We start from the raw sequence: 11710 nt of genomic DNA, 5'->3' as shown, positions 1-11710 counted from the left end.
ATGCAAAGTGATACGTGCAGCGCCAAACAGCATAACAGCTGTAGTCAACACAAGAGGAAAGCCAAGAGCAGTAGAGCCAGACCTGGCAAGAGGCAGGCCAAGCTGTTGTTGAAGCCAAAGCCAAACCCTTGGGCATCGCAAAACACCAGTACTAGTTACACAACAGGTGGTGCTGATACCTCGTCTAGTTCAGGTATTGGAATATTGTATTTATGAATAGATTCACTTTTTCAACATTGTTCATTTGATTCATAAATACAGTCAGGCCCATAAATATTTGCACATTGACCAAGTTATTATTATTTTGGTTCTGTACGCCACCACAATGGATTTGACTATCAAGGTTGAGATTAAAGTTAATTTGAGTATATTTACATCCAAATCGGGTGAACGGTGTAGGAATTACAGCACTTTTTATGTGGTCCCCACAATTTTAGGGGCTCCAAAAGTAATTGGACAAACTAACATGATCATAAATTAAATGGTGAGTTTTAATACTTAGTTGCAAATCCTTTACGGTCAATGACTGCCTGAAGACTGGAACCCATAGACATTACCAGATGCTGGGTTTCTTCCCTGGTGATTCTCTGCCAGGCCTTTACTGCAGCTGTCTTCAGTTCCTGCTTGTTCTTGGGGCGTTTTGCCTTCAGCAAGTGAAATACATGCTCAATTAGATTCAGGTGGTGCACTGCCAGCGCCCTGCAAAATGACCTCCAGCAGGCCACAAATGTGCATGTGTCTGCTCAAACGGTCAGAAACAGACTCCATGAGGGTGGTATGAGGGCCCGACGTCCACAGGTGGGGGTTGTGCTTACAGCCCAACACCGTGCAGGACGTTTGGCATTTGCCAGAGAACACCAAGATTGGCAAATTCGCCACTGGCGCCCTGTGCTCTTCACAGATGAAAGCAGGTTCACACTGAGCACATGTGACAGACGTGACAGAGTCTGGAGACGCCGTGGAGAACATTCTGCTGCCTGCAACATCCTCCAGCATGACCGGTTTGGCGATGGGTCAGTCATGGTGTGGGGTGGCATTTCTTTGTGGGGCCGCACATAGCCCTCCATGTGCTCGCCAGAGGTAGCCTGACTGCCATTAGGTACCGAGATGAGATCCTCAGACCCCTTGTGAGACCATATGCTGACACATGCACATTTGTGGCCTGCTGGAGGTCATTTTGCAGGGCTCTGGCAGTGCACCTCCTTGCACAAAGGCGGAGGTAGCGGTCCTGCTGCTGGGTTGTTGCCCTCCTACGGCCTCCTCCACGTCTCCTGATGTACTGGCCTGTCTCCTGGTAGCGCCTCCATGCTCTGGACACTACGCTGACAGACACAGCAAACCTTTTTGCCACAGCTCGCATTGATGTGCCATCCTGGATGAACTGCACTACCTGAGCCACTTGTGTGGGTTGTAGACTCCGTCTCATGCTACCACTAGAGTGAGAGCACCGCCAGCATTCAAAAGTGACCAAAACATCAGCCAGGAAGCATAGGAACTGAGAAGTGGTCTGTGGTCACCACCTGCAGAATCACTCCTTTTTTGGGGGTGTCTTGCTAATTGCCTATAATTTCCACCTTTTGTCTATTCCATTTGCACAACAGCATGTGAAATTTATTGTCAATCAGTGTTGCTTCCTAAGTGGACAGTTTGATTTCACAGAAGTGTGATTGACTTGGAGTTACATTGTGTTGTTTAAGTGTTCCCTTTATTTTTTTGAGCAGTGTATATCCCTAAACACTTCAGAATTCATCCTACTGCTTTTGTCAGCAGTCATATCATCAATAAATACAAGGGAACCAGTTCCATTGGCAGCCATACATGCCCAAGAAGAACAGTTGTTTTCCGTGGTCTTCCGGGCCTTTTTGTGTTCCTGAGCTCACCAGTACGTTCTTTTTAGAATGTACCAAATAGTTGATTTGGTGCTCCCGAGTGGCGCAGTGGTCTAAGGCACTACATCTCAGTGCTGGAGGCGTCACTACAGACCCTGGTTTTATTCCAGGCTGTATCGCAACCGGCAGTGGTTGGGAGTCCCATAGGGCGGCGCACAATCGGCCCAGCGTCATCCGGGTAGTTAAATAAATAAAATACATTTGGCCACACCTAATGGTTTTGCTATCTCTCTGATCGGTTTGTTTTGATTGTTCAGTCTAATGATGGCTTGCTTCACTGGCAGTGACAGCTCTTTTGCCTTTGGCAACAGATTTCAAATGCAAATGTCACACTTGAAATCAACTCTAGACCTTTTATCTGCTTACTTGTGAATGAACTAATGAGGGAATAACACACACATGACCATGGAACAGCTGAGCAGCCAATTACATTTGGTCCCTTAAAAGGGGGGGGGGACAACATATAAAAAATGCTGTAATTCCTACACCGTTCACCTGATTTGGATGTACATACCCTCAAATTAAAGCTGGAAGTCTGCTGAAAGTTGGCGTACAGAGCCAAAATGATGATAACTTGGTCAATATCCAAATATGTATGGCAAACAGATAGTAAAATATTGTATCAAATAGAACATCTTACATAATTCTGTGTCTGTGACTTTCCCATTGTTGTCACCTTGATCAATCATATTTTATTTATATTTCATACATATTTTATTTATATGCTCGTCTTTCTATCAATGTTTTATCAGTAGGTCACATGCATGGCACAAAGATTCCCTTGCGGAATCTCCACAAGAGAAACAGTATGGGAGAGAGCCACCTTCACCTGGCATGCAAGAAAGGAGACCTGGCTCTAGTGAGAGGCCTTCTGGAAGCAGGCCTAAATGTCAATCAGATAGATCACGCAGGTTTGTAACAGCCCAGACTCTACTATTTCATTTTTATTCACCTTTATTTTTTAACAGGCTGTCATTGAAACCAAGTGTATTTTTTTCTTCTTCAAATGAGCCCTGCACAATACAAAACACACATCAATACAAAACTATCAAAATAAAATAAACAATTTACAAAACATATCTGGTCAGATCCATGGTTGCTTTCGTTCCCCAGTACAGTACTTAAAAATGACAACCTTTTTCATATAAAATCAAACTTATCCCCAACATATTCCCAATTTTTTTGAGGGGGAAACCAGTCCTCTTTTACTATTGTTTTACCGTTGTGTCTTTCTCTCTGTCCATTAATACACTTAGTTACACAATCCTTTTATGCCTTTATCACTGTTTGTAAATGACGACGAATGCTTATAATGCATCGCAACCTGTGTGTGTGTGTGTGTGCCAGGCTGGACGGCGCTCCATGAGGCCAGTGCTACAGGCTTCGAGGCTGTGGTCAAGGAGCTACTGCAGGCTGGGGCTGATGTTACCAGTAGAGGTCTGGAGGGCCTCGCTCCTCTACATGATGCTGCTGCCTCAGGACACTACAAGGTACGCTACATACTCTGATTGATACGCTCGCGTTGATTATGATGTACTGACACTCGGATGTGTATTGTATGCCCGTTGAGAATCAAACATCAAATTATTCCCAACTTCATGTCTGAATATATAGTGTCCTTTTATTTTTGTGAATTGTGTGTTTGTCATCATTAACATTTCTATCAATATTGTTTGATAATGTGAGGCTGAAATGCCCCCCCCCCCCCCCCCCTTGCGTTGAGGCCCTCAGGTAGTGCAGCTTCTTCTCCAGTATGGCGCAAACCCCCGAGACAAAAACGCTCTGGGCCAGACTGCTGTAGACCTAGCCTGCCACGACGACATCAAACAACTCCTCTCCACATTCCCAGGCCCTTTTGTCCAACGTGAGCAACCTAGCGAAGCACCTAAACACAAGTATGGGTAGCTGCAGCCCAATATGGTGAACAGAGTATGGGCCAGTGGGCGTGTCGAAAAAAATGGGTGTATGGAAAGCGAATCAGCTAATTGGGCAGATTTGTTGCCACTCAAGACAGTTTTGCTTTGCTGATCGGGTTGCACGACAAGTCAATAAGCCAGCAACCAGTGCACCAGTGAGACCTGAGATCTGACCTTAATACCCAGTAGGAAGCTTCTGTTAAAAATAAAAAATGGTATTGCAACCTCTTTGCAATAAGGACTTGAGACCATAAGCTCAAGAGAAGTTTCAAGTGTTTAATACCAAGGATACAGTCAGCTGAGTGCATCCATTTAGAAAGATCACAACACATTTTATACTCTTCCCTTTTGGGCGTCACCTCCCCAGCTATACATTTTATGAGCCCAGTGAGTTTCCCTCTGGTTCCCCTGTGGAATGTCCATGGTCCTCTCTTTGTTTAGCCAGATGTCAGAATCACAACCCGTCCATCTTCTGTTCTGGGCCTGACCCTGCTCTCTGATCCAAGGCAATTTCCTCTTATCTGATCAGGTCAACCTTTCTAAATTAGCATACACACAGTTTCATGGACTAAACTCCATTAATACTCACAGTAATCATTCACGAAACAGGATACAAACTAACTACAGTTTAACTTGAAACATGTTACATTTTTAATAGAATCCATCACTTCCTACCTGGTAGAACGGTCATGTCGCCGGCGGTAGCTAACGTGACCATGTTTTTCCCTCCCATGATTTTATTTCAACTAGGACAGCAGCCTACACAATAAATAATGAATATTGTTGTCACTTTGACACATGCACAGTCTACTCAATGGGGAGGGCATGAACGGCAACAGCACCGGGACACAGTGCCCTTTGCTCCCGCTTGACAAGCACTACTGTCCGGCAATGGCGTGGGAAGTAGCTACATAGTATCAGGGTAACGGTCACAGTAAGCACACGCATACAATGCCGGAAGCAACAGTACACCCATCAATCTTCGGGTTTATAACTGAAAATGTACAATTATTTGTGTAAAATCGAACGGTGAAATAGGACTCATCCAGTAGTCCAATCTCTCGTGGTATGCTAGCTCAATGTAATGTATGGTAGTGGAAGAAGAAGAAAAACACAGCTCAATCAAAACCCTCTAACCCAGGGTTTCCCAAACTAGGTCCTGGGGCCCCCTCTTGAGTCCACGTTTTGTTTTACACAGCTGATCAAATAATCAAAGCTTGATAATGAGTTGGTTATTTGAATCAGCTGTGTAGTGCTAGGGCAAAAAACAAACCGTGCACCGGGGGGGTGGGGGGGTGCAGGACAGAGTTTGGGAAACCTTGGTCTAACCTATAGCAGAGCGCTTTCGACACACCCACTTCTATCCACACGTCCGTTACTTTCCTTTCGACACACCCACTTCTATCCACACGTCCGTTGCTTTCCTTTCGACACACCCACTTCTATCCACACGTCCGTTACTTTCCTTTCGACACACCCACTTCTATCCACACGTCCGTTACTTTCCTTTCGACACACCCACTTCTATCTACACGTCCGTTACTTTCCTTTCGACACACCCACTTCTATCCACACGTCCGTTACTTTCCTTTCGACACACCCACTTCTATCCACACGTCCGTTGCTTTCCTTTCGACACACCCACTTCTATCCACACGTCCGTTGCTTTCCTTTCGACACACCCACTTCTATCCACACGTCCGTTGCTTTCCTTTCGACACACCCACTTCTATCTACACGTCCGTTACGTTCCTTTCGACACACCCACTTCTATCTACACGTCCGTTACTTTCCTTTCGACACACCCACTTCTATCCACACGTCCGTTACTTTCCTTTCGACACACCCACTTCTATCTACACGTCCGTTACTTTCCTTTCGACACACCCACTTCTATCTACACGTCCGTTACTTTCCTTTCGACACACCCACTTCTATCCACACGTCCGTTGCTTTCCTTTCGACACACCCACTTCTATCCACACGTCCGTTACTTTCCTTTCGACACACCCACTTCTATCCACACGTCCGTTGCTTTCCTTTCGACACACCCACTTCTATCCACACGTCCGTTGCTTTCCTTTCGACACACCCACTTCTATCTACACGTCCGTTGCTTTCCTTTCGACACACCCACTTCTATCTACACGTCCGTTACTTTCCTTTCGACACACCCACTTCTATCTACACGTCCATTGCTTTCCTTTCGACACACCCACTTCTATCCACACGTCCGTTGCTTTCCTTTCGACACACCCACTTCTATCCACACGTCCGTTACTTTCCTTTCGACACACCCACTCACCCATAATCCGGTCACCATGATGAGCAGCAGCTACCCCCTTCTCTGTAACCAAGGTACATAACATTTATACCAGTCTTTTGCAGACCTGGGTTCAAATACTATTTGAAATCATTTAATATACTGTAGCTGCGCTTGATTGAGCTTGGCTATTGCAATGAAACCAATAGAACGATTTAAAATAGTATTTGAACCCAGGTGTGTAAGAGGCACATTCCCAGCCTGCCTCTTCTGAGATATTTATATTACAGGCCACGATGCTGCAATATTGATTAGAGGGGTACGTTGCCAAAAGTTCAATGGGATATTTTTAGGCCTCAGATTGACAGTGCTTTTTTTAAATCCTATTCGGCTGTTACTATCCAGATTTACGCATTTGTTATCAGTTGTCAAAATTGACAACATTACTTTATTGATCATAAATTTAATCTTGATTTGAGACATGTACACACAACACACTTTACAACATGTACATAAAGAGCAGGGTTGTGGTCAAATGAGGTCAGTCAATTCAGGAAGCTATTTGAATTTAAAATGTAAATAATTTTGAGAAGTCATCGAAAATGTATTTTATTTTATTTTACAATAATTAAGTAACAATGTCAGTTTACATTTTGAATTGACCCTGATAAAGAGACATAGTGTTAGCTGCAACTCTAACAATATCAGTTGTCCATTTCCTGAGAGAATGTGGTATGTATTCATTCAGGAAGTTCTGCGCCCTCTGAGAGGCCCTCTGAGCGGCCCTCTGAGCGTTGTGGTGTCTCTAGGTCTGGGTTTGAGGGTCGCAGCAGAAGGAAGCCAGCTGGCCCAGCCCGTCTCTGCTGTGAAGGCGACTGGGAAAGGCACAAAGCCAGACACACAGGTGTCAGGGATACAGACAGAGACGGACAGCCAGGAGACGGAGGACGAGACAGGCAGCCTGGTGACATTCAGCCCAGACAGAAAGACAGCACCACTGAGACAGTAAAAGCTAAATACAGTACACACCTCTGAAAGTTGTAGAATAAATACTAGTTTAACATCAGAGTTAGCTATTTAGGAATTTCTTTGCGAGAAAAAGAGAATATTTGAAAGAGTACAACATGTTTTAATGTAAGGATTATCTAGCATTGGGTTGGATTCTGTGTCTAGTCAAATCGTTTATTGGTTGTGCACACAGTTCAGCAGATTTTATAGCGCTTGAAGCCAAATGCTCATGTTACTAGCTCCTTTACTCTGCTAAATGACTTAAATGTAAATGTTTACAATGCAGTAAAATGTCAACAAATACACAAATAATCAAAATTTATAAAATAAAATAAACATCTTCAAATGTCAGAATGAATCCAATTAACCCACACATGGCACTGTAACAGTAATCCAAATGCAATTTAGTCCGCTTAAAAATGAGTCATTAGAAAATATTGGAACATTGATATGTATAATAAGATCCTCTTTTGATGTTGTTTCTCTCTAGCTGAATCCCTCTGAAGCTATCACTACGGCTCTGGAGGGTGTGGAGCGGAAACAACAGGAAATGGCAACCTGGAAACTAAATAAGTCAGAGGATGCAGGTAAAACAGCTGAAGGCAAACTTTTAAGGAGGCTTGACAATGACAGCAGAGACACTTTCATTGAGTATTGGCTTGAAATCACACACCACGAGGTATTGAATAGTCCTTCAAAATGTTCTCTCACACAAACCTCTCTGGATATGTCTATGTTATGTTTATTCAACAACAGTTCTGGCGGGAAAACGGCTCATATCCACAAAACGCCGTAAGTGATAATAATAGATACATTTTACTCTCATAGGTACAAATAAAAGCTATACATGAAGCCTCTTTAGTCATAAGAGTCCACTAGAGTCAACAGATATTTAGGAGTCCTCATGAGCTGTACTAATCAGTTCAGAGTGACCAGCAGCTGTCTGGATAATAGAACAATGTAGTGAGTCAGTGGGTCCTGCTCCACATGCAGCTGTCTGGATAATAGAACAATGTAGTGAGTCAGTGGGTCCTGCTCCACATGCAGCTGTCTGGATAATAGAACAATGTAGTGAGTCAGTGGGTCCTGCTCCACATGCAGCTGTCTGGATAATAGAACAATGCAGTGAGTCAGTGGTTCCTGCTCCACATGCAGCTGTCTGGATAATAGAACAATGTAGTGAGTCAGTGGGTCCTGCTCCACATGCAGCTGTCTGGATAATAGAACAATGTAGTGAGTCAGTGGGTCCTGCTTCACATGCAGCTGTCTGGATAATAGAACAATGTAGTGAGTCAGTGGGTCCTGCTCCACATGCAGCTGTCTGGATAATAGAACAATGTAGTGAGTCAGTGGTTCCTGCAGCTGTCTGGATAATAGAACAATGTAGTGAGTCAGTGGTTCCTGCTCCACATGCAGCTGTCTGGATAATAGAACAATGCAGTGAGTCAGTGGGTCCTGCTCCAAATGCAGCTGTCTGGATAATAGAACAATGCAGTGAGTCAGTGGGTCCTGCTCCACATGCAGCTGTCTGGATAATAGAACAATGCAGTGAGTCAGTGGGTCCTGCTCCAAATGCAGCTGTCTGGATAATAGAACAATGCAGTGAGTCAGTGGGTCCTGCTCCACATGCAGCTGTCTGGATAATAGAACAATGTAGTGAGTCAGTGGTTCCTGCTCCACATGCAGCTGTCTGGATAATAGAACAATGCAGTGAGTCAGTGGGTCCTGCTCCACATGCAGCTGTCTGGATAATAGAACAATGTAGTGAGTCAGTGGTTCCTGCAGCTGTCTGGATAATAGAACAATGTAGTGAGTCAGTGGTTCCTGCTCCACATGCAGCTGTCTGGATAATAGAACAATGCAGTGAGTCAGTGGGTCCTGCTCCAAATGCAGCTGTCTGGATAATAGAACAATGCAGTGAGTCAGTGGGTCCTGCTCCACATGCAGCTGTCTGGATAATAGAACAATGCAGTGAGTCAGTGGGTCCTGCTCCACATGCAGCTGTCTGGATAATAGAACAATGTAGTGAGTCAGTGGTTCCTGCTTCACATGCAGCTGTCTGGATAATAGAACAATGTAGTGAGTCAGTGGTTCCTGCAGCTGTCTGGATAATAGAACAATGTAGTGAGTCAGTGGTTCCTGCAGCTGTCTGGATAATAGAACAATGTAGTGAGTCAGTGGTTCCTGCTTCACATGCAGCTGTCTGGATAATAGAACAATGTAGTGAGTCAGTGGTTCCTGCTCCACATGCATCTGTCTGGATAATAGAACAATGTAGTGAGTCAGTGGTTCCTGCTCCACATGCAGCTGTCTGGATAATAGAACAATGTAGTGAGTCAGTGGTTCCTGCTCCACATGCAGCTGTCTGGATAATAGAACAATGTAGTGAGTCAGTGGTTCCTGCTCCACATGCAGCTGTCTGGATAATAGAACAATGTAGTGAGTCAGTGGTTCCTGCTCCACATGCAGCTGTCTGGGTAATAGAACAATGTAGTGAGTCAGTGGGTCCTGCTCCACATGCAGCTGTCTGGATAATAGAACAATGTAGTGAGTCAGTGGTTCCTGCTCCACATGCAGCTGTCTGGATAATAGAACAATGTAGTGAGTCAGTGGGTCCTGCTCCACATGCAGCTGTCTGGATAATAGAACAATGTAGTGAGTCAGTGGTTCCTGCTCCACATGCAGCTGTCTGGATAATAGAACAATGTAGTGAGTCAGTGGGTCCTGCTCCACATGCAGCTGTCTGGATAATAGAACAATGTAGTGAGTCAGTGGTTCCTGCTCCACATGCAGCTGTCTGGATAATAGAACAATGTAATGAGTCAGTGGGTCCTGCTCCACATGCAGCTGTCTGGATAATAGAACAATGTAGTGAGTCAGTGGTTCCTGCTCCACATGCAGCTGTCTGGATAATAGAACAATGTAGTGAGTCAGTGGGTCCTGCTCCACATGCAGCTGTCTGGATAATAGAACAATGTAGTGAGTCAGTGGGTCCTGCTCCACATGCAGCTGTCTGGATAATAGAATAATGTAGTGAGTCAGTGGGTCCTGCTCCACATGCAGCTGTCTGGATAATAGAACAATGTAGTGAGTCAGTGGTTCCTGCTTCACATGCAGCTGTCTGGATAATAGAACAATGTAGTGAGTCAGTGGTTCCTGCTTCACATGCAGCTGTCTGGATAATAGAACAATGTAGTGAGTCAGTGGGTCCTGCTCCACATGCAGCTGTCTGGATAATAGAACAATGTAGTGAGTCAGTGGTTCCTGCTTCACATGCAGCTGTCTGGATAATAGAACAATGTAGTGAGTCAGTGGGTCCTGCTCCACATGCAGCTGTCTGGATAATAGAACAATGTAGTGAGTCAGTGGGTCCTGCTCCACATGCAGCTGTCTGGATAATAGAATAATGTAGTGAGTCAGTGGGTCCTGCTCCACATGCAGCTGTCTGGATAATAGAACAATGTAGTGAGTCAGTGGGTCCTGCTCCACATGCAGCTGTCTGGATAATAGAACAATGTAGTGAGTCAGTGGGTCCTGCTCCACATGCAGCTGTCTGGATAATAGAACAATGTAGTGAGTCAGTGGGTCCTGCTCCACATGCAGCTGTCTGGATAATAAAATAATGTTTTGATATTTGGCTCTGTCCCGTGTGCTCCCTCTCCAGCCTCTAGGTCACCAGGCTGCTGATTATTGCGCACACCTGCCACTATCGTCACGCGCATCAGCGCCTAATGACATTCACCTGGACTCTTATCACCTCTTTGATTACCTGCCGTCTTTATGTCACTCCCTTTGGTTCCTTCCCCTGGCGTTGTTGTTTCTGTTTCATGTCTGTGTGCTGTTCGTGTTTCTTTTGTATTATGTTCCGTTTTATTTATTTGAAGGTATCTAGCTGGCTTATGTTAACTTTGACTGTGTTGATGAAAATGACAGACCTTTTCAAAAGTTGAATACAACTTTATCAGCAAGTGACTTGACACCTACTTTGCCAATTTAGAGTTTTTAAACGGGAGTGACGAGTGTGTTATGTTAATATTGTAAAAAATTATGTTTGTAACAACCTTCAGAATTGGTTAAAAAAAATGTAATATGCAAAATATGCATGCCAGCATATTAGGCAATTAAGAGTAGGCAGGCAACAATTATTTAAAATGTTTTACCATTGCAACATTTGATGTACAGTCACATTCCACGTGGTTCTCTGGAGCGTTGGTTATTCCACATACTTGCTACAATGTCAATGAGCGCTATCACTTTCTTTACTTTGCGGTACCTCAAACTGTCGTGATTACCAGCTGAGATAAACTTTTTAGGAGTTGATTTTACTCCTGGCTCAGAGTTTGTCAGAGCACTGGCTTAACATCACCCCAAAACCTACGCTGAGCTGGGAGGTTTTTGTTGTCTTAAAACAGGTTTTAACAGGATTCCTAGGACCCTTTCTGAGATGCCTCACCTACTCATTTGTTTAAATTTCCCTGTAGACAAATTGACGATGGCGCTATCAGAGATCCAGAGTGCTCTGAATGTTGTGCTGGAGAAACAGCAGGCAGAGAAAGATGACCTCACCAAGAAGTACAGGTCTGGAAACAACACTGCTTTCTATTGCTTCACAACATCTTGAGTTTCAAGTTTAT

The sequence above is a fragment of the Salvelinus namaycush genome, chromosome 18 (assembly GCF_016432855.1).
Source record: "Salvelinus namaycush isolate Seneca chromosome 18, SaNama_1.0, whole genome shotgun sequence".
Taxonomy (NCBI): Eukaryota; Metazoa; Chordata; class Actinopteri; order Salmoniformes; family Salmonidae; genus Salvelinus; species Salvelinus namaycush.
Note: the sequence above shows the minus strand (reverse complement) of the source record.